Raw genomic sequence first — 6895 nt, forward strand, 5'->3', positions numbered from 1 at the left:
CAAAGGGCTTTTAGGTGAACCTGCGGCTATTTTATGTGCCACTATGAAGGCACTGAGAACGAACAATACTGTGGGTTAAAACCATCACCAGACCTGAAAAAACACTCCTCCTGCCCACACTCAGAAATTGCAACCATCCTGTGTTCTCACCAAGCCCATTCCTTCTTATTTCTATATATAGCATATCACCTGGCATCTGCTCGTCTGTATAAATCATCTAGAGCCAACCCTTGGTGGTAACATCTCTAGGATAATTGTTAGCTATATCACCTTGGCTTGAAATGGGATGATAATCATTTTTTGGCCTGTCCTAGCTATGGCATCAGTTTGTCAACGGTGACTAAAAGAGAAAAGGAGGAGCATTGGCCTCCTGAAAGACAGGGACTTCTGCCTTCCAAAGAACTGAATGTAAACAGGATGTGTCGGTTTGTCCTTAATTTTCTTTCAGACTAAGAAGCTACTTATTCAAGCCAGGTGGAGGAAGAACTGGCCCAGGAGAGCCCAGGGCTAACAGAAGAAGTAGGGAGGGGTCTGCAAGGCCAGGAAGGAAGTAGACCAACCTGCCCAGGGGAGAAGCTGGGATTACCAGGGAAATGAGCTACTTTGCATCATTAAGTGCCCATGCAACCCATGTGTGAGGTGGGCAGAACTGGCCAGGAATCCAGTTGTGGGAGGGCAGATTCCAGATCAGTGTTAAGGGGAACATCTGTTACCAGAGAAAGCTTCAGAGGATATAAATTTAATACTTGTGTCTCTGCCTCACTCATTAAAACACACACACACACACACACACACACACACACACACACAATTTTTTAAAGCATGCGTTTCCTCTCTTCTCCTGATGGAGTTTTCCCTGGCATTAAATGGATGGGATCAAAAACAAGCACGGGCAGCTACTTTGTTTTCTCTCTCCAAGTAACTTGTGTTTATTCTTGGTAATTAAAATGAGGATTGGCTTTTCAGAAAAGCTGAAGATCTTCCTTCCGCCCCCATTCAACCCAGCCTTGACACACACGCGCAGGCTCGCAAGGCATCTTGAAAATCCATGCCCAGCCCAAGCCCTCCTGAATTCATAGAGTTCCGACTAGTTCTTATGTATTGGAGCAACACTGAGCCAACGCCGGCCAAGGTTGTGAATGAAGGAAATGTGAGTTTCATCAGTGTAGACTGCCAACTTGAACTTCTTCTGCAATTTAAAGCATTTCTTCAACTCTTCATTTAATCTTTCTCTGTGGGATAAATTAATCATTTGAACAATTCAGGCCTAAAATAAACGCGTAGCAGATCATCTAAATTTAGATAGAAAATGTGTTATCTGATTGGAAGTGGAACGTAACCAGCCTCTGGATCCAAAGGATTTCATTTTTATTTTCTGGGCTATGCTGCCATATTGGCAAGGAGCTCTTAGACCCATTCTGAACCTTCTCAGATGGAAGAGGCAGGGTGCAGGGGAGGAATCTGCAATCTGAGGAGACTAGAGATACCCTCAAGAAACTCATATGAAGAGAGGGGCAAGTATTTTAAGTGCAAGCATGTGTATGGTTGCTTTTATTTATTTATTTTTTTAAGAAAGTAAAAAATGACCATACTGACAACAAAGACAGAGCCCGGCTCCATAAAGAATAATAAATAAATAATAAATGAATGAATAAATACATGGAGTCTGTTTTCTCTGCCTCTCTTTGGTTGGTCAAATCTGGATGCCGAGTTTAAATTTCCGGGTCTGTCCTGGCTGGCCGTCCGCGTTCAGAAGCTGCGCTGTGTTCATCCCTACTCGGCATAGTTCGCCCTTTAAGAAACCCAGAAGTCTGTGTCACCCAAACACATTTCTCTACAAACCAAAAGACTCCCTGGCAGCATGCGGCCAGAGTTTCCCTGCCCACTAGCTGGGATTTCCAAATGACCGCTACATCTGAATGTTGGTCTCCTCCCAGCTGGCCAAGCCGTGCAAGTTTCCATGAAACTACAAAACTAAGACACCCTTTATGCCACTCGACAACAAGAAAGTAAAATCACAGAGGCAATAAAAAGGAGGACAATAAACCAGCAAATGAAAACAGAAACATCCAGCATAATGACAGGGGTGAAATTAGGCCTGGGGCGCCGGCACACAGGCCTGTCACACTCCTTGTTGGAAAAAGGCTGGCCGAAGACCAGATCCACCTCTTGGGATTGCCGAAAGGTGAGGCTGGGGAGAAGGCGCAGAAGCGCATCCTCCGCTCTCAGGATACGCCCAATGCCATGCTGGAAAGAATCTTAAAATATCTTTCATTCATGCTGCTGGTTCCAAACGCCAAAAGCAGTGTTCTTTATGTTTTCCTCTGCAGAATACGTTCACTCCTCCGTCAGCTCTCTTTACCCCTCCCAGGAGTGAGCTCTCTCTCGGGACAGGGTACACCCCAGCAACTCTCAGACACGCTAAAGGGCCCACGGTGACATCCCCAGGGTAGGAAACAGCAAGGACTTCTGAAGCCCGGAACTCCTCCAGGGAATGGGTTCATTATTATCTCCTTCAGCGTGGACGGTTTCTGAAATCAATCCTTCTTGTGCTAAAGTAATTAAAACACAGGCAGCAGGCTGACTCTAGTTTCCTCATAAATAAACCGAAAATAATGAAAGGTTAGGAACTGGCATTGACTTCCAAGCTTTATGTCTGTCCCCTAATTACTTTCGTACATCACAGATTCGTGCGTGTCTGAAATCATTATTTGATAACGGTGACCATAGTTCCTAAAATAATTAAGAACTGTAATCATGTATTGAAATATAGAAAAATAGCTTGATAAATGTTTGCCCTCCTACCTAACTAGGTAAACAAAAGAACGCTGACTTTGTATGTTTTGCTGCTTACATGAATATTTCTCTTGAGCAGAGACTGGCCTGACAAAAACAATTATGGGGAGTTGAAAGGCTGAAAGGCCTATAAAACCGAGCAGTGTTTTCCTCCTCAAAATGGGCTGCAACCATCTTGGGGGGTCTGGGGTGGGGAGGGCATCGAGCCACAGTATAAAATAAGGTAAACGTTGGGATGCTTCAATTTCACTGTATTTAAGGGGAGAGAGAGCACATTGGGTTTATCAAAAATAAACATGGCAATATTATAAAGCAGAGTGTAAAATTCTCAATATCACAAAGGCATTCTGAGCTGGGGGCTGTATGCACACGGGGCTTCACAGGCCCTCCTTCATGTCAGGCATTCTTCATGGGACCCTTTGTGAAGTGCTCTTGCAGTGTCAGGAAGAAACGACTGGCAGAATATAAAGCCAGGTGTTTCTGGTGTGCAAAGTTTCTTTTTTTTTTTTAATTCTTTTTTTTTTAACGTTTATTTATTTTTGACACAGAGAGAGACAGAGCATGAACAGGGAGGGGCAGAGAGAGAGGGAGACACAGAATCGGAAACAGGCTCCAGGCTCTGAGCCATCAGCCCAGAGCCCGACGCTGAAGTCGGACGCTTAACCAACTGAGCCACCCAGGCGCCGCTGGTGTGCAAAGTTTCTACTCGAGATTAGATTGGAGAAATCTCATTTCTTGTATAAAAATATGAATGGTAGGAATCTTAAAGCACATTGCAGACAACCGGTCTTGAGTTGGGGGTAATTTTGCACTCCCCACTGCCACCCTGTCTGTCAATGTCTGAGGACATCTTTGGTTATCACAACTTGGAGTAGGGGAGCGTTACTACTGGCATCTAGTGCTCAATGTCCTCTAACGCACAGGACAGCCCCCACAACAAAGAGTTTCCCAGCCCAAAATGTCAACAGTGCTGAGGTCAGGAAACCCTGCTCTAGCCAAAGTGTATACATACACACAGAAAACTAGTGGCCTGAAGGTCAAGTCAGGCCTTGGGGATCAGGGCCCTCAGAAGGCCTATGAAGGCAGTCACAGTGCAAGGCAAGGAGACACATGTCTATCTGCACCAGGCAAGAGACAAAACGCAGCCGCGGGGGACAGGGGTTCAGCTAGTTGCCAGACCAGGGAGATTTAGACTTCAGGCCATAGATGGAACGGCAATGTGGTGTTTGAAGATGTGCTTTTGGGGGACTGTGAAAGTCGCTGTATGCATCTGATCAGAAATGTGCTGTCTCCTCCAGAAAACCGCCTTAATCCTCCAAATGGGAGAGAGCCGCCCCCCTCAGTGCTCAGGCTATGGGTCCGAGGTCCTTATTACCTTACCAACCACTACCTTCTGCCAGTGGTCCTCAGAGTGAGCTGTAAGCTCCTCGAAGACAAGACTCGTGCCTTTTCAAATATTTCCTTGTGGTCCATAGGATCATAGAACAAAGCAATCCTCGTGAAATGGTTGTTGAATTTACATCAATGTTGTAGTGTCCCCCCAATATTAGAAACGCTGCATGCACACGTGTGAATAAAACATGTTACATGGGAAGAGAAAAAGGAAGTGATCTACTGTTTTCATCTGGAAAAATCCTTGAGCAAACTCTACCTTCAAAGACCTGTTTATACTTCTTTTTTGATGCTAACCATCTGCCTGACTGCCTTCCCCCTTTCTTGAGCCTTTTTAGCAGTTTCCAGTAGTAATGCGGTTCATCTTGAAATTTCACTGCTGCATCTCATAAAAGGGTCACAATCTTGGTTAATGTTATTTTAGACGTAAATGCCTGAGATCAAAGCACAGGGCAGTTTGCCTATCCTTCACTACACAACTAAAAATAAAAATTAATTAGGCTCTATAATTTGTTAATTTGCTAATGACTTTTCCCTGTAAAACGCAGTTTGACTCTGCTCAGCTTTAATTGTAACAAAAATTTGATTTAGGCTTTCTCCTTCCTCTTCATATTCAAAATGAGTCACTCTATAGACTGAGAAGGAATCAAGCATTTTGGGGATAAAAAGTAGTTTGGGAATAAAAGGCAATTTTGGAATAAAAGGCAATTTTCCATGTTAAAGTATTCTGGGAAGCTTCAGTACCTTCCTATTGTTCCCATTCCCAAGATGTAAGAAACTCATCCCAAGCAATCCAAATAGCTTCAACTGCACTTACAAAACAAATCAAAGGACTATTCTTCACCTTATAAAGGTGAAGATTCAACCCAAGATTGCTTTCATTCAGCAGCACTTACTCTCAAAGCCATTCAAATTCAGATGATGTTTACACATCTTTTCAGGAATCAGAAAGAAGAACTTCCTAAGAGCTAAGAAGGAGTGACAAAAGAGCCCAACCCCTTAATTTTGCAGGTGAAGAAACAGGCTCAGAAGGCAATATGAACTCTCTCAGCTACGTAATGATAACAGCTAGGACTTATATCAAAGGCCCACAGCTTCTCACATCTTTATCACTTCCACCGTGTCTAAGCCGTCATTACACCGTAGCGGGCCTGGTACAGAAGTCCTACTTCTACCCTCCCTCCTGTGCCCTCCCCTCCCCACAAAGATCACTCCACACAGCAGCCAGAGGGACGTATCTACAACAGAGGGAAAACTAGCTCACTCCTTTGCTCAAAAACTTCCGATGTCTTCCCACCTCCCTTAGGTGAAAGCTAATCCTCACGTGGCCTACGCAGCCTAATCTATTTGTCATTATTTGTCTCTTCTATCAAAGCACCCAACACTTTCTTCACTGGATCCTGACCCTTACAGTTCCATCCACCAGAAACCCCTTTTTCTAGACTGCCAAATGATTCCCTCCCTCCTTTCCTTTCTTCGGGGGTCTTCTCAAACACCACTTTACCAGAGGTGGCTTCTCTGACCACCTCTATGTAAATAACACCATTCCACCTCCTCTCTCTCTTTCTCTCTCTCCCTCTCTCCCACCTTGCTTTCTTTCCTATTTTTTCTAACACTTTTACTCCCTGACACATTACATATTTATTTATTCATTGACTGCCTTTCCCCACTAGAAGATCAAAAAAAAAAAAAAAAATCCCTGCTGGATCCCCAGACAGTATTTTTTTTATAAAAAAATTTTCTTAATGTTTATCTATTACTGAGAGACAGAGAGACACAGAGCATGAGCAGGGGAGGGACGGAGAGATGGAGAGACACAGAATCCGAAGCAGGCTCCAGGCTCCGAGCTGTCAGCACAGAGCCCAACACGGGGCTCGAACTCACAAACCGAAAGACCATGACCTGAGCTGAAGTCAGATGCTCAACCAACTGAGCCACCCAGGCGCCCCTAAACACTCAGTATTTTTGAAGTCTAAGTGTTACTATGTGCCAGGTACTATTCTAAGGAAGGTACAAGGACCAATTTACTCAGCCTTCCCAGCAAGAACCAACTATTGTCATCACTGTCATCTTTGGTTCACGGATGAAGAAACTAAAGCACAGAGAAGCTTAGAAACTTGTCCAAGATCACCCAGCTAGTAAATGGTAAATCCAGAATCTGAACCCAGAGCACAGGCTCTTTAACCACCGAGATGTATTGTGTCACGCTTAACTAATGACGAAAAATGACTTCAGTGTTTTTTTTCTCCACACCATACTCTCAGAAATTGGGATACATTCCAGTGTGCTTTCAAAATGTCAGCAGTTTCCTGTAACTGCCTAATATTTTAAACAATCCCTAAGACTCATAAACAGGAGCAAAAATGTGAGCCACAGTTCTGATGCACTTGTTCAGAGCACACAAACCATAGGACTGTGACATACACATGTGTGCAGGCAACTCTCCACACTGGACTGGGATTACCATTATTAGCTCTGGTCCATAAAGGGAAAGCTAAGACATAAAAGCTGCAGTGATGTTCCAGGACACACAGCCAGGAACAGTGGCTGGAAGGGAGCCATTGAGGGCCCCTCTGGGACTGCAGCAGGCCACACATGCTCCCTGCTTATTAGTGTAAAACACCCTGGTGACTCACACAGTGGAATGCTTAAGCCAAGATGTCACCTAATAGAGGGTATGTTGATACAGCTTTATCTGAGAAGTTAC

Source organism: Acinonyx jubatus, chromosome A3 (assembly GCF_027475565.1).
Source record: "Acinonyx jubatus isolate Ajub_Pintada_27869175 chromosome A3, VMU_Ajub_asm_v1.0, whole genome shotgun sequence".
In the NCBI taxonomy this organism is placed as follows: domain Eukaryota; kingdom Metazoa; phylum Chordata; class Mammalia; order Carnivora; family Felidae; genus Acinonyx; species Acinonyx jubatus.